Source organism: Bombina bombina, chromosome 2 (assembly GCF_027579735.1).
Source record: "Bombina bombina isolate aBomBom1 chromosome 2, aBomBom1.pri, whole genome shotgun sequence".
In the NCBI taxonomy this organism is placed as follows: Eukaryota; Metazoa; Chordata; class Amphibia; order Anura; family Bombinatoridae; genus Bombina; species Bombina bombina.
Window position 1 is genome coordinate 883775589 of NC_069500.1, and position 25687 is coordinate 883801275.

Consider the following 25687-nt stretch of genomic DNA (forward strand, 5'->3'; position numbering starts at 1 on the left):
GGTTGGGTCAGTGTAATACTTTGACATATTATAAAATATTCTTTTACTTATAATGTTACTTAAGCTATCCAAAGTGCACATTAAATTGCATTTTCTCAAATAAATGAATTTAATGATATTTTGTTCAACAAAGATGTAAAAAATTAATATTAGCTTAAAGGGACAGTCAACACCAGAATTTTTGTTGTTTAAAAAGATAGATAATCCCTTTATTACCCATTCCCCAGTTTTGCATAACCAACACAGTTATAATAATACACATTTTACCTCTGTAATTACCTTGTATCTAAGCCTCTGCAAACTGCCCCCTTATTTCAATTTTTTTTTTTTACAGACTTGCATTTTAGACAATCAGTGCTCACTCCTAGGAGCTTCACGTGCATGAGCTCAATGTTATCTATATGAAACATATGAACTAACGCTCTCTAGTGGTTAAAAACTGTCAAAATGCTTTCAGATTAGAGGCGGCCTTCAAGGTCTAAGAAATTAGCACATGAACCTTCTAGGTTTAGCTTTCAACTAAGAATACCAAGGGAACAAAGCAAAATTGGTGATAAAGGTAAATTGGAAAGTTGTTTAAAAGCTCATGCCCCATTTAAATTATGAAAGTTTTTTTTTTTTTACTTGACTGTCCCTTTAAGTGAATGTTGGTTGGTCAGTAAAATCATTCAGGTGGTGTTCCCATTAAAAGGACAGTCTACACCTTAGTCATCTTAAAGTATTACTTTAGATTAAGCTGCTAATATCCTCCTGCACCCTTTTCTATAGCATGCAGCTGCAGGTGATGACATCGCAATCTGGGTTGCATCTATGCTCTCTGCTGAATAGCATTGAAAGTCTGTTGAAACAAATTAGTGAGTCTTTTTTAACTAGTGAAGCCTTTAATGCAGCCAGGATCGTTATGTCATCAGTGGGCGGAGCTTGGCAGCCATTTCAAAGTTATCAGAAAAAATAGTCATTTTAAAATAACTTTTTTTTTTACTGTTACTGTTGTATGATACAGAAAGGGTACAGGAGGAGATTTGCAGCTTAATCTAAGGTAAGACTTTAAGATTACTAAGGTGTCCCTTTAAACAGGTCCTGGAGAGAACACAAAGCCGAAAGATTTACTGACGAAATAACATTAAAACATGTAGAAAAAAAAAACACAAAACAAGCCACAGTCAGTAGTGTTAAAATCACATGATCTAACAATTAAGAGTAGGTCAATTTTGTACTACAATATCCCTTTAAAAAGAACATGGAAACAAAATGCATTAACCTCAATGCATCAATTCCAGTTTTTAGGTTTTTGTATTTTTTGCTTTGAGGGTATTTTGAACTCACTAACATTTTATTTTAATCAAAGTTACTATGAATTATTATTTATTTTTTTGCAATGCTTGTTGGGGAAAATACCTGTCTACCAACAATTTAATTCTATATAATTTCAGTAAACAAAAAAAAATAACTATTTCCTTTTAGCAAATTCAAATAAACCCAACTTTATCACCAAGGTAGAAAACCCTTTATTCAAACAGCTTGGAACTGTAAAAGGTTTGGATTTTGGAATAGTTTGAATTTTGTAATATTTGCATATATAAAACAGGACAGTTTGGAGAGGGGATGGGACGAAAGGTAAATAACATAATCTTACGTCATTTAGATATTTACATGTCATAATACAACCTATACATGTAACCTAAAGGTAGTTTCAAATCATTTTTAATACTTTTGTATAAATAGTACCCTTAGAAATATAGTACGGTACTGTAATCAGAAAAGTAATATTTGTTGTTTCAATAAATATAGACTAGTATTTCCATTTTAGAACAAAAAACAAACCAAAGACGCAAGCAGAAAAGATTGTTACTTACAAGCAGGGGGGGGATTATTTTTTTAAAAATGTTAATTAAGCGAAGGATTTCCGGTGGGTGGAGCGCAGGTGCAAAAAACTGAGCTCACTAGCTCTGAACCCAGATCAGGGTTTCCCCTGTGGCAAACGCCTGACCTGAGCACAGTGCGTTTCACTAGGCGAGGAAAGAGATTGTCAGGACTACCCTTAAATCTTGCAGGTTGCAGAATTAACAGACGTGAGAAAAGGGACACAGCAAGAATCGAGCTGTGCACAGCCGAAACACAGGCTAAAGCAAACCAAGAGGAATGCTGTAAGTCTCTAACACCCACCACTGAAGCCATAAGCGCAGCACCCCTTTCAAGTTTTGTACTTTTATATATTATTCCGGGTACCTCTCCTGTCTATATAAAAGAAGGAAATACTGGCTTAAGGATAGGCATATACACTATAATTTCTGTGTCTGTCTCTCTGCATATTTGTAGCCATCTATTTAACTGCTAGTAACCTGCAGAGTTTTTAAAAGTTTGACAAACTAAATAAGCAAATACAATTTCTCCAACATTGGTGTGTCCGGTCCACGGCGTCATCCTTACTTGTGGGAATATCTCTTCCCCAACAGGAAATGGCAAAGAGTCCCAGCAAAGCTGGCCATATAGTCCCACCCCAGTCATTCTCTTTGCCGTTGCACAGCCAACATCTCCACGGAGATGGTTAAGAGTATGTGGTGTTTAGTTGTAGTTTTTTATTCTACTATCAAGAGTTTGTTATTTTAAAATAGTGCTGGTATGTACTATTTACTCTGAAACAGAAAGAGATGAAGAATTCTGTTTGTGAGAGGAAGATGATTTTAGCAGACAGTAACTAAAATCCTTTGCTGTTTCCACATAGGACTGTTGAGATGAAGTAACTTCAGTTGGGGGAAACAGTTAGCAGACTTTTCTGCTTAAGGTATGACTAGCCATATTTCTAACAAGACTGTGCAATGCTGGAAGGCTGTCTTTTCCCCTCATGGGGAGCGGTAAGCCATTTTCTTAGTCTCAAGCAGAATAAAGGGCTTAATATGGGCTATAAAACTGGTAGACACTTTTATGGGCAAAATCGATTGCTTTATTTGGGCATTTTATACATGTTTATGCTGGTATTTCACACTTATAAACTTGGGGAACGTTTTTTAACGTCAGGCACTATGTTAGACACCTTTTCCAGTCAGGAAGGGCCTTCCCAGTTGTAGGCTGAGCCTCATTTTCGCGCCATTACTGCGCAGTTGTTTTTGAGAGCAAGACATGCAGATGCATGTGTGAGGACCTGAAGATAGTTGGAAAAGTTCCTAGAAGGCATCATTTGGTATAGTATTCCCCTCTGGGCTTGGTAGAGTCGCAGCAAAGGCTGTAGCTGGGACTGTAGAGGGGTTAAAACTGTAACCGGCTCCGGGGTTAAAGGGTTAAAGCTCTGAAAATTGGTGTGCAATACTTTTAATGCTTTAAGACACTGTGGTGAAATTTTGGTAAATTTTGAACAATTCCTTCATATTTTTTCACATATTCAGTAATAAAGTGTGCTCTGTTTAAAATTTAAAGCGACAGTAACGGTTTTGTTTTAAAACGGTTTTTGTGTTTTACTGACAAGTTTAAGCCTGTTTAACATGTCTGTGCCTTCAGATAAGCTATGTTCTATATGTATGAAAGTCAATGTGTCTCCCCCTTCTAAATTATGTGATAATTGTGCCAAAGCGTCCAAACAAAGTAAGGACAGTACTGTCACAGATAATGAAGTTGCCCAAGATGATTCATCAGATGAAGGGAGTAGACATGGTTCTACATCATCTCCTTCTGTGTCTACACCAGTTTTGCCCACGCAGGAGGCCCCTAGTACTTCTAGCGCGCCAATGCTTATTACCATGCAACAATTCACGGCTGTAATGGATAACTCCATAGCAAATATTTTATCCAAAATGCCTGCATATCAGAGAAAGCGCGATTGCTCTGTTTTAAACACTGAAGAGCAGGAGCGCGCTGATGATAATTGTTCTGTCATACCCTCACACCAATCTGAAGGGGCCATGAGGGAGGTTTTGTCAGATGGGGAAATTTCAGATTCAGGAAAAATTTGTTATCTACTCTGGATGATTGTGACAACCTGGTCATTCCAGAAAAATTATGCAAGATGGACAAGTTCCTAGAGGTTCCGGTGCACCCCGACGCTTTTCCTATACCCAAGCGGGTGCCGGACATAGTGAATAAGGAGTGGGAGAAGCCCGGCATACCTTTTGTTCCCCCTCCTATATTTAAGAAATTATTTCCTATGGTCGACCCCAGAAAGGACTTTTGGCAGACAGTCCCTAAGGTCGAGGGGGCAGTTTCTACTCTAAACAAGCGCACTACTATTCCTATTGAGGATAATTGTGCTTTCAAAGATCCTATGGATAAAAAATTGGAGGGTTTGCTTAAAAAGATTTTTGTACAGCAAGGTTACCTTCTTCAACCCATTTCGTGCATTGTTCCTGTCACTACAGCAGCGTGGTTCTGGTTCGAGGAACTAGAAAAGTCGCTCAGTAGAGAGACTCCATATGAGGAGGTTATGGACAGAGTTCACGCACTTAAGTTGGCTAACTCTTTTATTTTAGATGCCGCTTTGCAATTAGCTAGATTAGCGGCGAAAAATTCAGGGTTTGCAATTGTGGCGCGCAGAGCACTTTGGCTAAAGTCTTGGTCAGCGGATGTATCATCCAAGACAAAATTGCTTAATATCCCCTTCAAGGGTAAAACTCTCTTTGGGCCAGAACTGAAAGAGATTATCTCAGACATCACTGGGGGAAAGGGCCACGCCCTCCCACAAGATAGGCCTTTCAAATCCAAGAATAAGTCTAATTTTCGTTCCTTTCGTAATTTCAGGAACGGACCGGCCTCTAATTCTGCATCCTCTAAGCAAGAGGGTAATGCCTCACAGACCAAACCAGCCTGGAAACCGATGCAAGGCTGGAACAAGGGTAAGCAGGCCAAGAAGCCTGCCGCTGCTAACAAAACAGCATGAAGGAGTAGCCCCCGATCCGGGACCGGATCTAGTGGGGGGCAGACTCTCTCTCTTTGCTCAGGCTTGGGCAAGAGATGTTCAGGATCCCTGGACGCTAGAAATAGTTTCTCAGGGTTATCTTCTGGAATTCAAGGAACTACCCCCAAGGGGAAGGTTCCACATGTCTCACTTATCCTCAAACCAAATAAAGAGACAGGCGTTCTTACATTGTGTAGAAGACCTATTACAGATGGGAGTGATACACCCAGTTCCAATGACGGAACAAGGAATGGGATTTTACTCAAATCTGTTCGTAGTTCCCAAAAAAGAGGGAACCTTCAGACCAATTCTGGATTTAAAGATCCTAAACAAATTTCTCAGGGTGCCATCGTTCAAAATGGAAACCATTCGAACGATTCTACCTACTATCCAGGAAGGTCAACTTATGACTACCGTGGATCTAAAGGATGCGTACCTACATATTCCTATCCACAAAGAACATCATCAGTTCCTAAGGTTCGCCTTTCTGGACAAACATTACCAGTTTGTGGCCCTCCCATTCGGGTTAGCCACTGCTCCAAGGATTTTCACAAAGGTACTCGGGTCCCTTCTAGCGGTTCTAAGACCGAGGGGCATTGCAGTAGTACCATACTTGGACGACATTCTAATACAAGCGTCGTCCCTTTCAAAAGCAAAGGCTCATACAGACATCGTTCTGGCCTTTCTCAGATCTCACGGATGGAAGGTGAACATAGAAAAAAGTTCTCTGTCTCCGTCGACAAGAGTTCCCTTCTTGGGAACAATAATAGATTCCTTAGAAATGAGGATTTTTTTGACAGATGTCAGAAAGTCAAAACTTCTAAGCGCTTGTCAAGTTCTTCATTCTGTTCCATGTCCTTCCATAGCTCAGTGCATGGAAGTAGTAGGGTTGATGGTTGCAGCAATGGACATAGTTCCTTTTGCGCAAATTCATCTAAGACCATTACAACTGTGCATGCTGAAACAGTGGAATGGGGACTATACAGACTTGTCTCCAGTGATTCAAGTAGATCAGAAGACAGAGATTCACTCCGTTGGTGGCTAACCCTGGACCACCTATCCCAGGGAATGAGCTTCCGCAGACCAGAGTGGGTCATCGTCACGACCGACGCCAGTCTAGTGGGCTGGGGCGCGGTCTGGGAATCCCTGAAAGCTCAGGGACTATGGTCTCGGGAAGAGTCTCTTCTCCCGATAAACATTCTGGAACTAAGAGCGATATTCAATGCTCTCAGGGCTTGGCCTCAGCTAGCAAAGGCCAGATTCATAAGATTCCAATCAGACAACATGACGACTGTTGCGTATATCAATCATCAGGGGGGAACAAGGAGTTCCCTGGTGATGAAAGAAGTGACCAAAATAATACAATGGGCGGAGGATCACTCCTGCCACCTATCTGCGATCCACATTCCAGGTGGGGAAAACTGGGAAGCGGATTATTTGAGTCGTCAGACATTCCATCAGGGGGAGTGGGAACTCCACCCGGAGATCTTTGCCCAGTTGACGCAACTATGGGGCATTCCAGATATGGATCTGATGGCGTCTCGTCAGAACTTCAAGGTTCCTTGCTACGGGTCCAGATCCAGGGATCCCAAGGCGACTCTAGTGGATGCACTAGTAGCGCCTTGGACCTTCAACCTAGCTTATGTATTTCCACCGTTTCCTCTCATTCCCAGGCTGGTAGCCAGGATCAAACAGGAGAGGGCCTCGGTGATCTTGATAGCTCCTGCGTGGCCACGCAGGTCTTGGTATGCAGACCTGGTGAATATGTCATCGGTTCCACCATGGAAGCTACCTTTGAGACAGGACCTTCTTGTTCAGGGTCCATTCGAACATCCAAATCTGGTCTCCCTCCAGCTGACGGCTTGGAGATTGAACGCTTGATTCTATCAAAGCGTGGGTTTTCAGATTCTGTGATAGATACTCTGGTTCAAGCCAGAAAACCGGTAACTAGAAAGATTTACCATAAAATATGGAAAAGATATATCTGCTGGTGTGAATCCAAGGGATTCCCATGGAATAGGATAAAAATTCCTAAGATTCTTTCCTTTCTACAAGAAGGTTTGGATAAAGGATTATCTGCGAGTTCTCTAAAGGGACAGATTTCTGCTTTATCTGTCTTACTACACAAATGACTGGCAGTTGTGCCAGATGTTCAAGCATTTGTTCAGGCTTTGGTTAGGATCAAGCCTGTTTACAGACCTTTGACTCCTCCCTGGAGTTTAAATCTAGTTCTTTCAGTTCTTCAAGGGGTTCCGTTTGAACCTTTACATTCCATAGATATTAAGTTGTTATCTTGGAAAGTTTTGTTTTTGGTTGCTATTTCTTCTGCTAGAAGAGTTTCTGAGTTATCTGCTCTACAGTGTACTCCGCCCTATCTGGTGTTCCATTCAGATAAGGTTGTTTTGTCAAAGAAGGAACGTTTGCTACACAATTTAGATGTAGTCCGTGCTCTAAAATTCTACTTAGAAGCTACAAAAGAGTTCAGACAAACTTCTTCTCTGTTTGTCGTCTATTCTGGTAAAAGGAGAGGTCAAAAAGCAACTTCTACCTCTCTTTCCTTTTGGCTTAAAAGCATCATCCGATTGGCTTATGAGACTGCCGGACGGCAGCCTCCTGAAAGAATCACAGCTCACTCCACTAGGGCTGTAGCTTCCACATGGGCCTTCAAGAACGAGGCTTCTGTTAACCAGATATGTAAGGCAGCGACTTGGTCTTCAACTGCACACTTTTGCCAAATTTTACAAATTTGATACTTTTGCTTCTTCGAAAGCTATTTTTGGGAGAAAGGTTTTGCAAGCCGTGGTGCCTTCCGTTTAGGTAACCTGATTTGCTCCCTCCCTTCATCCGTGTCCTAAAGCTTTGGTATTGGTTCCCACAAGTAAGGATGACGCCGTGGACCGGACACACCAATGTTGGAGAAAACAGAATTTATTCTTACCTGATAAATTACTTTCTCCAACGGTGTGTCCGGTCCACGGCCCGCCCTGGTTTTTTAATCAGGTCTGATGAATTATTTTCTCTAACTACAGTCACCACGGCACCCTATGGTTTCTCCTATTTTTTCCTCCTGTCCGTCGGTCGAATGACTGGGGTGGGCGGAGCCTAGGAGGGACTATATGGCCAGCTTTGCTGGGACTCTTTGCCATTTCCTGTTGGGGAAGAGATATTCCCACAAGTAAGGATGACGCCGTGGACCGGACACACCGTTGGAGAAAGTAATTTATCAGGTAAGCATAAATTCTGTTTTTCTGGTTGAAGAGTGGGGTGGTTGTATACTTTGAATTAAGGAATTGCCCTTATCTATACTGGATAATACACGTCATATTTGAGGGTTATGATTGTTTAAAGGATATTTCTTGAGAGTATACGACAGTCTACAATAAAATTGTTATTGTTTAAAAGGATAGACATCGCCTTTACTACCCATTTCCCAGCTTTGCACAACCAACATAGTTATATTAATATATTTTAAATAATTTAAACCTCTAAATTTCTGCCTACTTCTAAGCCACTACAGACAGCCTCTTATCACATGCTTTTTTTATTTGCTTTTCACAACCGGAGACTGCTAGTTCATGTGGGCCATATAGATATCATTGTGCTCACGCTTTAAGAATCATTAATTGGCTAAAACGCTAGTCAATAGATAATAAAAAGTCATGTGATCAGGGTGGCTGTCAGAAGATGCTTAGATACAAGGTAATCACAGAGGTAAAAAGCATATTAATATAACTGTGTTAGTTATTCAAAACTGGGGAATGGGTAATAACATAAATTATGCTTACCTGATAATTTCCTTTTTTTCTGATGAAGAGTCCACAGCTGCATTCATTACTTTTGGGAAACAAGAACCTGGCCACCAGAGGAGTCAAACTAGAGACCGCAAACTGACTCGACTGAGCCAACAGTCCTCCAGGAGACACCATGAAAAAGTGTGTAATACACTCAGGTGAAAAAAAACCAAGTTTGAGGCCACAACAGGACAACACAGAGGGTACTTGCGAGGAAGAAGAAGCAGTCAAGCAAGAAACAGACCTCAAAAGCAACCCCCAGAGGGCACACTCAAGGTAACCTAAGTCGCCGGACCTACACACAAGTCCCTAAAAAGGGGAACACAAAACCTCAATCGAGGCCCCCCGAGAAGGAGAGTATACCCTCAGAACCCGAAGGAAGAGTAAACCCTCTTCCGAAATCAATGGAGCAAGTTGAAAGGAAAATCTATACCCTAGCAGACTAAGCTAACAGAATAGACTCAACAAAGCTCACACATCCAGAGGAGACTGCGACCCTAACGCAGCTCCTTAGACCGCTCGGCCATCCTGGCCTGCAGACCCACACCCAGCTGGACCACCCCAGCCTCAGGGATCCAAGACAGGGGAACAAAAGAATCCCTAAACAGGTACAGGAACGAACGTAAGGATAGCAAAGCCATCCCCACAGAGTACAAGTACAACCCGACTCTGAAAAGAGACAATAAAGCCATAGACCTAAGGCCCGACAAGTCTGCTTGGAGCCAGCAAGACCCTAGGGGGAACCAATCCCACCTTTCCGCCTCACATCCAGGAGAAGCCCCAAGCAAGGACTCCATCTCCATAGGGTGGAGAATATCCCCTATAGAAAAGAGATGATGCCGGAAGGGCAACAACTGTCCTCAAGGTCTGAAGTCACCGGCTAATGGGAAGAGAAATTCCCAACACAGATGTCCTAGAAAAGGACCCCCCTACAAATAGCTTGCCAAGCAGAGGCACAGCCATCCCATTCGCCTGCAGAGCAGGGAATCCACAGGAACACTGGCAAGCTGACCAGGGGAATGCAACCCTAAGGCGCACCAGAAATTGGACATACAATGCCAGCAGCTGGGTATGAACCCCAGAGACAGAACATTTTTTCACTTTCTGCGATGAGATTTTTTTAGTGAAAATTTTTCTGCAGGTCATTTTTAAATAAAATAAAATTGTAAATTTGTCAGTTACACTAAAGCACCAGATCAATTGCAATGTGCTGGTTAACTGGAGAATAAAGCAATATTTAAAGTTGTATAATCTAGTGCAGTAGTTGAAATTTTAATTGCAAATTAGCTGCAGACAAGTAATTGTAAAATGTCTCTTGAATTAATTTGTTTCCTTTTCTCTTAGTCTAACATAGAAATGTAGTAATAAAAAAGGTGCATTGCTCATATGAACATCTAACATTCAGAGAAAAACAGCTTTGCAGACTGTGAAAAGCTAGGGAACAAGCTTGCAAAAATCTCAGAGCCAGACAACAATCAATGCTGCATATTTGACTGTTGTCTTCAAACAGCACTTTGCTCTGGATGCACTGTGTTAAGAAAAACTTATACAATGCAGCCAGAGAACAGCTCTGTTTAAAAAGAACAGCCTAATGTGTAGCAGCACTGAAAAGTTAGTGCTAACAGTTCCTGTTCTTTCTGCAGACATGCTACATTTTCTGCGATGACATCTCAGATCACTCTATGTTCTGCTTTGGGGGTATGAACCAACCACCCTTGAGGCTCAAACCACACGGCTAACCACCAGATGAAATGGGCTAGTCTGTGGCAAAGAGTAAAAAATACTCAGAAAACCTGGCCAACCATGACCAGGGTTAGGTAGATGGAGCAAGGACATAGCCCAAGTTCCCACTACCGTGGAACACCACGACCAGCCCTGAGATCCAAGATTCCAAAACCACCCAAGACTGGGTCAGGAAAAAGGCCAAGCGAAGCTTCAGCAACCTGAAGTCTCGGGGAGAAAAACAGGCCCGGGCACCTAATAGTTCAGGAAATCCTTACCCTAGAACTAAACCCCCCAACTGGCCAAAAAGCCAGACACAAGGGTATGGATGCATATCTAGAGAATCCGGATAGCGAGAAGAACTCAAAAGCCCTGACCAAAGGAAGGAACCACCCCTAGCTAAAGTCCAATGCTCCAAGGAGCAAGGCTAGAAGTCGTATGAAGATACTTCTCAGAGCCTCAGGACAACCAAGGGATACCTCGAGGTCAAAAAAATCCTACTAGCAGGACTAGTCTCCCTATCACCTCCGCACAAGCAGAGGACACAAGGAAGAGAAAGGCACTAAGCCTATCCAGCTCCGGAAAACTCTGAGCTAAAAAAAGTCCCCGCATGGAACAACCATCACCCAGAAACACAGATCCCTAAAGGAGATCCAACTCACCCGGAGACAATGGAAGAAGACCCAAAGGTCTCTATAACTCAGACAGAGAGTACACGTCAAAGAGTAAGAACTGCATCTAGATACACTATAAACAGCCTAGACGTACACCTGTAAGGTGTCAAGAGCTGCAACTGGTTTCAAACTGCAAACCTTTCGCATGCTAGACAGCTATCCTGTACAAGCTGTTAGATCAAGCCCAAAAGGACAAATCCAGAGGCCTAAAAATGAAGGCCAAACCGCTCAACTGCGGTAAGGGGCGTAAAGCCCTCCAACCCTCCACCACAAGGGGGAGAAAAAACTTTAAGTTCTGATTAATCAAATGTCAGAGAGAGTGACGCAGCAGAAAAACTCCCCTGCCCCGTCATCTATAACTGAAGGCTATAAGGACTGAAACAATCCTTCCCGCCTCACAGACCCACAGGTACTCTCGAATGCTTAAACATGAAAAACAATAATAACCTGAGCACTCAGCGCTTCGACCGAACCAGACGATGCAGAACAGTGCCACATGTCTGAACAGCCGCAAAACCGAACGAACCCGACAGGACCAGGCTGCACCTGGGGTCCTAACCGGCAAGCTGCATAAATTCTCCCTCATAGGGGAAAAAAACAAAACAAACATTTTTAACATAGGACTAACATGTCCAAAACAACTTAAACTTACTCAAAGAAGTAATAAAGAGTATCAATCCCAGAAGGTTCCCGAAGAAAACAAAAACAAATAAAAGACATCACATCGGATATAAATAAAATATAAGGCAATACTTTACTTTGACTTAAGAATGGGAGTGGCTATTAATCTCTACTAAGAAACTACTATCATTTACATCTTGAGGACAATATATGCTATATTAAAGGGATACAATAGTTTGGAGGATCTTTTTTGAGAAAATATATATATATATATTTCATAAAAGTGCCTGCAAATATTTAACAGCAATAGGATCCGGGAAATATAGCTATTGCTTATCAATATCTAGACTGATTCCAGCATAATTGTATACAGTTGGCTAATTTCAGTGGAGCGTTATTGTTTTCTAGCTTAAGAATTGGGAGATGTTGAATATTATTACTGAAAAAATATTGCTCTTTGTTTGTACTCTAGTGGCAATAAGTGTCATATGAATCTGATACTAATAATCAGGGATAGGCAAGGTGTCCGTACACGGACACTGGTGTCCGTGACTAGCCCTTGCAGTGTCCACCATAACCTTAGTATATCTTTTCTTTCTGATTAAACAATAGGAATAAAAAAAATGTAGGGTGAATAAAGTTAGTGTCTTGTCAAGAGACTGCTAGCTATATTGGGTTATAAGTTATGGAATAAATAAAGCCTGAGTGAAATACTGGATGTGTATCTGCATCTGTAAAATAACACCTAGCTCTATACAAAGACACAGTAGTGACACTGGCACATGCGTATAGCAAGACGAGGGCTGGTTATAGGGTCAGTGGTATCTGCATCAGTATAACACCCAGCGCTTTATAATGACACAGTAGTGACACTGGCACATGGGTATAGCCAGAGGAGGGCTAGTTATAGGATCAGTGGTATCTGCATCAGTATAATAACACCCAGCACTATACAAAGACACAGTAGTGACACTGGCTCATGGGTATAACCAGAGGAGGGCTGGTTATAGGATCAGTGGTATCTGCATCAGTATAATAACACCAAGCACTATAAAATAATGTTTTTAATTTTAAATATACCTTGGTGTCCTTAACTAAGGTATGTACTTTGGAAAATGTCTGCCACAGCCTTTGTCTGTACCTATCCCTGCTAATAATGATCTTCTGCAGAGACTAAAATGTATTTTATACACAACTGCTAATTAATTACACCTGGAATAGTGCCAGGAACTGGAAAACTGAGCCTCTGCTTATTAATATATCTTTTGTAATTCTTCTTTAAAGGTTGTATCATGCAGCTAAATATTATATATTATACAGTAGGATATTATATAGTTGAAATCTTTATTTTAAGTTGTTCCCTTTTATAGGAATGACTCTGGTGTAGTTAGATTAAGTTATATATTACCAGAGGGTAATCATATTGCCTTAGTTGGAAGATAGAGTCTGCATTTAAATGTGACTTCAATATTCCATGTTATATCATTGTTAAAATGAAGGCTGTAGGACTCCTCTAGAGAGTATAATTACCTTTATATAATTGTTTATTAAGGCAATCCCTCATAGCTCTGTTATATATATATATATATATATATACACACACACACAAACATACAGTTGCAAGAAAAAGTATGTGAACCCTTTGGAATGATATGGATTTCTGCACAAATTGGTCATAAAATGTGATCTGATCATCATCTAAATCACAACAATAGACAATCACAGTCTGCTTAAACTAATAACACACAAAGAATGAAATGTTGCCATGTTTTATTGAACACACCATGTAAACATTCACAGTGCAGGTGGAAAAAGTATGTGAACCCTTGCATTTAATAACTGGTTGAACCTCCTTTGGCAGCAATAACTTCAACCAAACGTTTCCTGTAGTTGCAGATCAGACGTGCACAACGGTCAGGAGTAATTCTTGACCATTCCTCTTTACAGAACTGTTTCAGTTCAGCAATATTCTTGGAATGTCTGGTGTGAATCGCTTTCTTGAGGTCATGCCACAGCATCTCAATCGGGTTGAGGTCAAGACTCTGACTGGGCCACTTCAAAAGGCGTATTTTCTTCTGTTTAAGCCATTCTGTTGTTGATTTACTTCTATGCTTTCGGTCATTGTCCTGTTGCAAAACCCATCTTCTGTTGAGCTTCAGCTGGTAGACAGATTGCCTTAAGTTCTCCTGCAAAATGTCTTGATAAACTTGGGAATTCATTTTTTATTTGATGATAGCAATCCGTCCAGGCCCTAACGCAGCAAAGCAGACCCAAACCGTGATGCCCCCACCACCATACTTGGGATGAGGTTTTGATGTTGGTGTACTGTGCCTCTTTTTCGCCACACATAGTGTTGTGTATTTCTTCCAAACAACTCAACTTTGGTTTCATCTGTCCACAGAATATTTTGCCGGTACTGCTGTGGAACATCCAGGTGCTCTTGTACAAACTGTAAACGTGCAGCAATGTTTTGTTTGGACAGCAGTGGCTTCTTCTGTGGTATCCTCCCATGAAATCCATTCTTGTTTAGTGTTTTACGTATTGTAGATTCGCTAACAGGGATGTTAGCATTTGCCAGTGACTTTTGTAAGTCTTTAGCTGACACTCTAGGATTCTTCTTCCCCTCATTGAGCAGTCTGCGCTGTGCTCTTGCAGTCATCTTTATAGGACGGCCACTTCTAGGGAGAGTAGCAGCAGTGCTGAACTTTCTCCATTCATAGACAATTTGTCTTACCGTGGACTGATGAACAGCATGGCTTTTGGAGATACTTTTATAACCCTTTCCAGCTTTATGCAAGTCAACAATTCTTAATCGTAGGTCTTCTGAGAGCTCTTTTGCACGAGGCATCATTCACATCAGGCAATACTTCTTGTGAAAAGCAAACCCAGAACTGGTGTGTGTTTTTTATAGGGCAGGGCAGCTGTAACCAACACCTCCAATCTCATCTCATTGATTGGACTCCAGTTGGCTGACATCTGACTCCAATTAGCTCTTGGAGATGTCATTAGTCTAGGGGTTCACATACTTTTTCCACCTGTACTGTGAATGTTTACATGGTGTGTTCAATAAAAACATGGCAACATTTCATTCTTTGTGTGTTATTAGTTTAAGCAGACTGTGATTGTCTATTGTTGTGACTTAGATGATGATCAGATCACATTTTATGACCAATTTGTGCAGAAATCCATATCATTCCAAAGGGTTCACATACTTTTTCTTGCAACTGTATATATATATATATATATATATATATATATATATATATATATATACATACACATATACACATACATACACACACACACAAGTAAAGAAAGGAGTCACGCTGGATCACAGTGTCTTTTGTAACAGGGGTTTATTGGACAATGACAAAAGTCACAGACAGCAATGGCTGACGCGTTTCGCACATGCACGAAACGCGTCCAGCATTAATGTCTGACTTTTGGTATTGTCCAATAAACACCTGTTACACAAGATTCTGTGATCCAGCGTGACTCCTTTCTTTACTTGCTTGCATCTCATTACGGTTGGGAATACTGTACATATCACGCTAAATCTATCACTGAAACTTTTCCTCTACTTGAGGTGCCTTCCCCCGTTCCTCCTCCCAAAAGACTATTGTCTACGGCTTCACTGGTGACGCACCAGGTAGCTACCCGACTGGGACCACGCCCACCGAGGATCGGAACGCTGAACCATGGGACCACAGGCCGGACCGGCATCAGAGAGGTCTTATCACTCGTTTGGAGCTGATCCAGGAAAGGCGTCCAGACGAAACTTAGGATACCAGCACATTTGAACGGACGGATTCGGCACCGTAGAGGTTTACTCACATGAACGGCTCCAGACTACACCGTCTATCTCCAAGTACTATATACATATAGGCAGAAGCGGACACTTTTTGATTGAGCTTTTACTCCAGTCCTGGACTAACTAGTACCGTACTGCAACTGGGACTCTCTAAAAATTCCAGATATTGCCTCACTTCACTTTGAATCGATGAGACTTTTGGAATCTTCTGGCTATTTCTCATTGTTTAAATTTATATATATATCTTTGCTTATATTATAAACTTGTTGAAGACTGAAGTTTGGTCAAAATATATGACTCTACAATTGGCTTTTGCATACAAGTTGAACTTAGAATAGCATAAACAGAGTTGGTTAGAGGAGAAGAATATATAATATTTAGTATTTAGATTACAGTATACATAAAGAGCCATATAAAGACAAATAAAGGAATACAATATAAGGTTATAGAGGTGGAAGAGAGAAAGAGGAAGGAGAGAGAGGAAGGAAAAGAAAAAAAGAAAAAAAAAGGGAAGGGAAAAAAATAATTATTCACACAGGTGTTGTATCACTTTTACACTTTATTGTAACTCTTAATTAGCAAACATAACACTTATAGAATTTAGCACTTTAAGATGTAAAAATTTGTGGAAAAATGTGTTACTTCTGCCAAAATTAAATCCCCTGCCATGTCTAATAATCTAATAAAATGTCAACTGATTCAATTAGAAGTAGTAATGAAGAAATAATGCTTACTTCAGCTCCAATTGAATCAGAAATATTAATAAAGCAACTTACTGATATTTTCATTCCACAATTTGTGCAAATTTGACAAGGTTTAGATTCCCTATGTAGTGAGATTAAAACATTTCATAATCAAATTACAGAAGCAGAACAGATGATCTCAGATTCGGAGGATAAAATAAATGTAATGTAAACAGATACAGCTGAAATGAGGAAACAAACAGATGCTTAAAGTTAAGGTAGGTGATCTTGATTGATTGGTATCCCAGAAGGATTTATGGATGGGGACCTAATAGAGCTTGCTACATCTTTTTTACCTAACTTGCAAGGTCTTCCAGTTGATTCACAATCTATTACTATTGAGAGGATAGACAGGAATAGCAAGATAAAATCTGAAAGGTACCTATCTATCTAGGACTGTTATAATGAAATGTCTTAATTATCAGGATAAAATAAGATTATTAAGGGCCTATAAGAGCCTGAAAAATACCCCTCTCATAAAGGGGGGGGGGATTATATTTTTAATATACATTTCTGCTGATACAGTAAATTAAAAAAGTAAAAGAATTAAACCCTATCTGTTTTGAGCTTATTAAAGCAGGAGTTAATGCTACTATAATTGATCCTGCTGGGCTGAAGGTTATAACAAATGATAGTACCATTTTTTTTATAGTCCAATTCTGGCTGAAGAGTTAATAGACAGGGAAGGAATTCGAAATTTGATCAAGAAAACACACTGAATTTAGTTTTGTATTTATAATATGCATGTAAGAAATTAACATATGTTCTTATGTATTTTTTGCTTTATGTAAGTTTTTTTTACTCTCTCACTGCTCCTCTCAGAATATTAAAAATTAGGGTAATATAAAATGAGTATAAAAATAATTTCCCTGAATATTGGAGGTATAACATCCCCCATTTAGAGAAAAACTATTCTAAAACATATTAAAAATATGCAAGCCGACATTGTAATTGTAAAGGAAACCCATTTTACTAAAGAAGTTAAAAGTAGGATGGGTTGGTGATATTTATTATACCCATTAATAAAAAAAACACAGTATTTATGCTTAACTGATACATGTATTTCTCTTGTGGTGTATCCAGTCCACGGATTAATCTTTACTTGTGGTATATTCTCCTTCCCAACAGGAAGTGGTAAAGAGAGCACACAGCAGAGCTGTCCATATAGCTCCCCCTCTAGCTCCACCCCCCAGTCATTCGACCCAAGGTTAGGAAGAAAAAGGAGAAACCATAGGGTGCAGTGGTGACTGTAGTTTAAAAATAAAAACCACCGGGGGGGGGCGGAGCTGACTAGCTAGGAGAGCAGACGTGTATCTATGGAGCTCCTAAACTTTATCTAATTAATGAAGAATATAAATGTATTTTTCAAGTGACTGAAACTTTTAAACTCCTCAGAAGTCAAGGACAATCATCTCTGCTAATCATTTCACAAACAAATCTTTAATAAGTGGCCTATGAAGTTGCATTAATCGAATCAGGGTTTGGGGCCTGATCTAGCTGACGGAGCAGTTTGAGCATAATCCCTCATAATATCTGGGAAGAACCCTTCTTGTATCGCTCAAGAGATGGATCCGGAAGCTGCACTGCAAAGGTTTGAGGATCGTTTCTGTGAGATCTTGGAGGACCACTTTACAGAAATGAACGCTTTACTCCTGCAACTCTGGGAACAGTTCTCAACCCCAAACGAGAGGCAAGATGGCGGCAACAAGCTAAGATCCTCTAGCGCTACCAGTAAGCGATTACTCAGTGATCCGGAAACCTCTGTTCCCCTGAAAACAGCTACTCTTCTAACAGATCTACGAAGGCAGCATTTTTCTCCAAGTCGCGAGAAACTACTAGCTAGCCTAAGAGACCTGGGTCCGGAGTTTACTGTCCCGGTGAATAAGCTGATGAAAGATCCGGAGCTGGGCACTCACCTGGTAGATCGTATGAGAGCGACATTGTATGGGTCAGTCCGTGGTGTGGAATTGGGTCTTACGCCTCTGAGATGCGCAGATATTTGCAATCACCAAGCCTCTTGGCATAGAGAGCCTACGCGGTACCTTTCTTCATGGTCCTGCAATTCCTTCGCTCCAGTACAGCTTTTAGGGACTGGTGTTGCATCGGTCTCTGGCATTGGTTAGAGGACAGCTCATGTAGGAGTTCACAACAGCTCGGATTGTCTTAGGTGACAAGTGAGATAAGTCTCTTTGGTTTGTGATATAAATTATCTCATGACACTTTGATCTCTGAACGCAATATTAATATGTAAACACCAACTGATCTATATTACAGCTTTTGTTTTATCACCATGTTTGCCTAAGACAGCCAAGATCCCAGCAGATATTTATAGGCTCCGTGAGACATTTATGATGACTGTAAAGTCGGAAGATGCATTAGTCTCCCTGGTTAGACTGGGACTTTTATTTTGATCTAGGCTGTTTATTTGTATGATTGCTGGTCACCTATTTCACTCAGGATTTTTGTTCCACAGTCTCCCTAACCATAACAAAGCATTTAAATTTAGGACGTACATCTTACAAGTGAACGCCACATGGTCTAAACTTCATTATAACTAATATCTGTGCCTGACAAATACTTATCAGTACCCATATTGATGCTAGGATCGTTACACAGGTACCCAGTTTTTTTTTTTTTTTTCTGTTTTGTTATTTATTTATTTTTATTAAATCATTTTTATTGGTATTTTGGTTTCAAAACATTACATCCGAGAGTGATTAAATTCAACATTTGTAACCTGTTTTAAATACAATAACAATTGTCATCAATCAAAATCATATCTGTTAACGTCTTCCATACAAAATGAAGAAAGCTTCAAGAAAAACAAAATAGACAATAAAGGTACTACTAACCATTAATTGTTAAAAAGCTGTCCAATACTTATGCTTCATTCTTGGGGGGGGAGAGGGGGGGGGGAGAGGAGGGGGAAGGGGGAAGAAGAAAAGATAAAAGGAAGGGGAGGGGAATTTATATAGGAGAGAGGTATTGTAAGGTCAGGAGTTCAGATGTTCTTTAGCTGTATTACTAACTTGTATGTTTCTATGTTCCGCTGACATCTCTCAGATTATGAAGGCCCTGTTCCCAGATAAAAAACATATTAGCAAAAAAGTCTCGTTTTCCCATATAGTAAAAATGTTGTTTTTCTAATTCCAGTATGTGTTCTATTTCCACCACCCACTGTGTGTGCGTCGAGGTATTTTGGGACTTCCATAATCTAGGTATCAGTCTCTTTGCACATGCCAACATCAGTTGAAGGAGTCTTGTGCGGTACACGCAATGCAAGTGTGGGAGAACATTGAGTAGTACGAGTTTTGGGTTTAGGGTGATATCCAGGCCCAAAATTTTATTAATACAGTTTTCTATCCCGTGCCAAAATTCAGACAGAAGAGGACAGTCCCACCAGATATGAGTCATAGTACCCTGCCCACCACATCGTCTCCAACAGGCTGATGAAGTAGTAGGGTAGATATATCTAAGTCGTTGGAGAGTAAGATACCATCGGGTGAGAATTTTGTAGTTCAACTCAAATATGAATAATGAAGTGGAGGCAGAGTGTGACATTTTAAAGCTATTTCTCCAGTCCTCATCTGTAAAATTTTCTAATAATTCAGATTCCCATTTCCCAACGAAAGAAGGGCGTTGATCTGGGAAAGAGCTTCGTAATAGTTTATAGGCTATTGATAAGTGTGCTCTTTTGTTCTCAGGGTTTACACATAGTTTCTCAAATGCGGTCAGTGGTCTAAGTACGTTAGATTTATAAGTGTTGTCAGAAAGCGCATGCCTTATCTGTAGGTAAGAATACCAGCTATGGAAGGGCGGACCCAATTCCTCTTGTAGCTGTAGTCTATCTTTGATCCCTCCTAAGTCTACTATGAGGTAAACTGGTAGGTTATTTAAGTGCTCTTCCCTGTGCGTGTGGGAAAAGGATGGATTTTTCAAGAAAATCTGATTGTTCAACAAAGGGGTAAGAGGCGAGACTGGGGTGGAAATTCCTATGGTATGTGTTGTCACGTGGTCCCATACGTCTAAGGTAGCTTTTATATAGTTGTTTCGATATGCTAGTAGTGGTCTGTGGGCTTTGGGCAACCATGCGATATCTCTCATAGATTGAGCTTCTAGAAGAGAGCTTTCGATTTGCACCCAAAGGGCGGAATCGGCAGAGTGGGACCAAGAGATCACTCTGGTCAAGTGTGCCGCTCTATAGTAATTTAGGAGGTTAGGGGCGTTAAGACCCCCGTCTGCCTTGTGCATGTATAGCGTCTGTTGGGAAACTCTGGGCTTTTTGTAGGACCAGATGAATGAATTAAACATATTCTGTTGGGTTTTTAGGTATGAGACCGGCAGGGCCATCGGCAATGTCTGGAAGAGGAATAGATATTTTGGTATTATCATTTTTATAGTATTAATTCTTCCCATCCACGATAGGTGACCCTGCCTGTGCCACCCTTCTAGTAGTGTTTTTACTGAGTTTTGGAGGTTGAGATAATTATTTTGAAATAAGTCTCGGTGATTGGATGGGATTATTAGCCCCAGATATTTAAGTTTGCCGACAATCCGGAAGGATGTCTGTTGACTTACAAAGTCTCTATCACTATGCGGTGAGTTTAGTAATATAATTCCTGACTTCTCCATATTAATGGAGAAGTTAGATACCCGCCCGTATTCGTTCAGGGTGTGTAATAAGGCAGGTAGAGTGGTAGAAGGGGCACGGAGGGTGAAGATCACATCGTCAGCAAATAGTAAGTATTTCTGGTGGATCTGTTTGAAATGTAGGCCTAGTATGTCCTCATTATCCCTTATTTTGATAGCTAGAATTTCTATGGTTATAGCAAACAATAGTGGAGACAAAGGGCACCCCTGGCGGGTTCCATTAGTGATTGGGAAAGGTTGAGATAAAGTTCCATTAACTCTTACTCTAGCTTGAGGATTAGAATATAACGCTTGGATTCTTTCGACAAAAGCCTCAGAGAATCCGAACCTCGACAGGGCCCCCCACATAAATTGCCAGCTGACCCTGTCGAAGGCCTTCTCAGCATCCATTGATAGAAGCACTAGAGGTGTTTTGTTATTGTGTGCAGTCAATAGAGAGTGCAAAACTCTAATTGTGTTATCCTTGGCTTCCCTGCCCCTAACAAAACCTACTTGATCCGGATGTATAAGCTTGGGTAGGATTATATTAAGGCGATTCGCCAATATTTTAGCATAAATCTTTATATCAATGTTCAGGAGTGATATGGGTCTATAGTTACCCGCCAGGGTTCCCACCTTGTCTGCTTTCGGGATTACTGTGATTGTGGCCTCTAGTAGAGATTTGGAGAAGGTCTCTCCCCTGTCTATTGATGTAAATAATGCATATAGGGGAGGGCCTAACTGTGGTTGAAATAATTGATAAAATTTGGCCGATAGGCCATCTGGCCCAGGAGATTTCCCATTAGGAAGTGTTTTAATAGTGGTCATAATTTCTTGGATTGTTATAGGGGCATCTAATATGTGATTATCATCTTCTGATATTTTAGGGGTCTCCAGAGTGTGAAGGTAGCGTGCAATATTATTATTAGATTCTTGGGAGATGTTGGGGTTAAGGTTGTATAGTTTAGAATAATAGGATACAAATGCATCCGCTATTTCTTCATGCCTGCTGACCATTTTGCCAGATGGGTGAGAAATAGTTCTGATAAACGATTTATATTGTTGTCTTTTAAGTGATCTCGCCAATAGATGGCCAGCTTTGTTGCTTTCTGCAAAAAATTTGGCCTTGGTAGTTATAGCCCTCAGGTGTGCTTTTTGAGTTAGGAATTTATTAAGACTTTCTCTAGCTGAGGTAAGGTCTGCAAGTTTTGGGATCGAGGTCGGGTCATTCTTATGTAACCTATCTGCTTTGGTCAGGGTATCGGTTAGAGACGTTATCTGGGCCTTCCTGATTTTCCGTATCTTAGCCGTGTGCTTTATAAGGAACCCCCTGATATAGCATTTAAATGTTTCCCAATTGTTCCCTGCAGATGTGTCTTCAGGTTTATTATTTAGAAAAAATTCATCAGTCGCCTTGGCCAGTTCATCCAGTGTATCTTGGTTCGTCAGTATGGTTTCATCCAATCTCCAGTTTAGCGTATTTATTGGTTTAGAAAATCACTGGAAAGTAGATAAGACCATGCTATGATCAGACCACGGGGTATGTGATATTTTAGATTGGACTAGGTTGGTTAAGAGCAACTGGCTACAAAGTATATAGTCTAGTCTGGAGTAGGAATGTTGTGGGTGGGAAAAGAATGTGTAGTCCTTCTGTGTAGGATGTGCTATTCTCCAGGTGTCAAACAGAGAGATAGAGTGAAGAGCTGCGCTATTAGCTTTCAGAATCCTGTTACTGAGATATGACTTCCCTGTGGAGTTATCCATGGAAGGGTGCATGGTAAAATTAAGGTCCCCACCTAGAATAATTGGACCTTTTGAAATATCTAAAATGGAATTAATGATTGATTTATAAAACGTGGGGGTAGGTCTATTTGGGGCATAGACATTGACCAAAGTAACTAGGGTGCCATAGCACCGTCCAACCAAAATTAACAGTCTTCCCTCTTTGTCTGAGTGTTTCTGAATTAGTTCAAAGGGGACATTACGTTTAATTGAGATACATACACCATTTTTCCTACTTAACCCTGAACTAAAAAAGTGTTTATCAAAGTAGCGCTCAGCTAGATGAGGTTCATTTCGTCTCTTAAAATGGGTTTCTTGAAGCATAATTACGTCAATATCCTTTTTGTGGAAATCAAAATAAGCTATGGAGCGCTTCTCAGCGGATAAAAACCCTTTCACATTTTGGTTTGCTATAGTAACAGTGTTCATTTCTATAATGTAAGGTCTGCGGTCAGAAGTTATGGTCGTAAAGGTCGCCCCCTTTAATCGTTCTCTGGAAAAAGGTAAAAGGAAAAACAGAAGGGGGGGAGGAAGGAAGTGGAGAGGGATCAGAAAAGTATAACTAAACTTTACGTTGTGGACAAGGCTAGATATATGTTGTAGTATCTATTAAGTTCACATGCAGTAGTATGGAAGTATATATGAATACAATAATGTATAAATTTGAAAAACTTTCAATAGGTGAGGCAGGTTGACAAACCTAGAAGCTACTTACATTGCGCATCTTATATTCAGCATAGCATGAAAATAACATTCAAAAAGAGATTTAACTGAGGAGTAATTTCAATGCCCATTAAAGCCGTGTCTAGCTAACTAAGAGGTGCATCCATGTTTTAGAGCTGGATAACTTAAGAATATGCATCTCTGTTTGAGGTTTAACTAATCAGTGCCCCCACTACATCCTTTCGGGCTCTAAAATTAGTTGCAGAAGGTGCACTGACCCAGATCGATCGTACCTCCAGACACCCACGGCGGGCCCCCTCCACCATGAGCCGTAGCAGGGTTAGATTATGATGTTATCGGGCTGAGTGGAGCAGGTCCGCCACTAAGCGCCCAAAGGCACGAGGGAGATGACACAAAGCAACACAAAACAGCCAATTACGGTGTTGACTCACTAAACAAAGTTATTCTAAGAGAATCAATAAGTGATTAGTTTGAACTTTAGACAAGTTGGATTATTCAAGCATCAAAAAGGTAATTATTACATTCCTGGAATTCTATGTTAAAAGGTAGTAGTAAACTAAGTTTGCAACAATTTTAAAACTACAAGAACTTGAAATTAAATAAGTAATACAAGGTTACAACTGATTTGCATATAGTTCAGCAGGGCATCTCCTAAGAAATACATGTCACTTTTTACGGAATATCAGTATTCCTCTGCTTAATGATAACTATAAGCAGAGTCCAGTCTCTAACAATTAAGAAATGAGTAGTATGCAAGCCTGGGCAAAGGAATAATGTATCTTATGGGTACTCAAAGGTGCAAGCGAGATGATATATGCTCAGCTTAAATTTCTGGGGGCACATTAAGCTGTTAAGATACATAAATTACTGAGTTAGGTGGAGAGCTTCAAGCTGAGCCTCCAAGCAAAGTCCCAACAGTTCAAAGTCATGTAACCCTGTGAGATAATAAAGAAAACATTCTTAAAAACAGTATAGCAGAACATCAACATGGAATATACTTGCCAGTCTTTCTTATAGTCCCTGTGACAGTTCAGTAGGTAGCGCCCCAGTGCCTGGAGCATTCTGTGACCAGCCTCTGCCAGGTAAGGAACAAGAACAAAACAAATGGACAAGCCTCACAATAAGGCTGTGTGTGAGAGGTGTCAGTGTGATCATCCTGGTTGTATGGATTCCGTTTCCTCTGGGCTAATCTGCTTCCTCTCGAACTGGCTCGTTGATTTCGTCGGCCAGGGTCCTCTCTGAGGTTTTGGGGCTGTTCTGTCCATCAAAGGGTTTTGAATTGGTTGCTCTAGATCTCCAATTGGAAGTTGAATTCCCATTGCATTAGAGAATTTTCCAATGTCAGAGAAATTTCGGCATTCACATCTATTCCCATTCTTTGTAGAAATCACTGAGGTGGGGAATCCCCATCTGTATGGGATCTTTAATCGTCTAAGGTGGAGTGTTAGCACTGAGAATTCCCTTCGTTTTTGCAAAGTTCTCACCGATAGGTCTTGGAATATCTGTACACGGTGTCCTTGGTATGACACCGCTTGTTGTTTTTTCGCCAGAGTAAATATGGTCTCCCTCTGTTGGTAACTTTGAAACCTGACAATAATGTCTCTGGGCGGAGAGTCGGCATCAGGCCTGGGGCGCAGAGCCCTGTGTGCCCTGTCTAGAATCACATTTGACAACTCTGTATTTCCGGCATTTGCCATTTCTGAAAAGAGGCCTTGCAAAAAACTCTGGTATGTCACTATTCTGTACCGTTTCAGGAATACCTCGAAACCGCAAATTGTTGCGCCTGGTACGGTTTTCGAGGTCATCAATCTTATCCTCCATCTCTGCCATATTTTGGTGGTGATGTGTGACTTTAGATGTTAGGTCTGCCATTCTTTGAGAAAATACAAATCTACTCTCCGACTCAGATCAGAGATGTCTTTCTTCAGGTCTGCACATTCCTCTTTTATACAGGTCTTGACTTGGTCAATCAAGGCCGCAATGGCCTTGTATGTAATTGGTGGTTCTGCTGTTGATCCATTTGCCTCCGGTGAGGAGCACCTAGAGTCTTCAGAATCCACTTCCTTCTCCTCTGAAACGTTAGAGTGAGCTGCGATAGGCCCAGTTTTCAGCTTAGACTTATCTGCCTGTTTAAAAAAAGCGTTGACAACTTCCTGTGATTTTTGGGGTGTTTTTTGTATTTTATCCGACTTCGTTACTCTTCTCTGTGACATTTTCCTCTATTGAAAAGCTGTATATATTTGGTCAAATTTTCCTTTAATATGGGAACCCTATTCCCCAGGTAATTACTCTCACAGAGTGATCTCGGAAAAAGGAAATTGGGTATGACCCGCTGAACACCAGGC

General features: G+C 40.7%; 1 protein-coding gene across 1 annotated transcript in view; it reads right to left on the reverse strand.

The window, feature by feature from the left end:
• WRN (WRN RecQ like helicase) overlaps positions 1-25687 on the reverse strand; it is a 377656-nt gene that overhangs the window by 308035 nt on the left and 43934 nt on the right. The window lies entirely within an intron of this gene.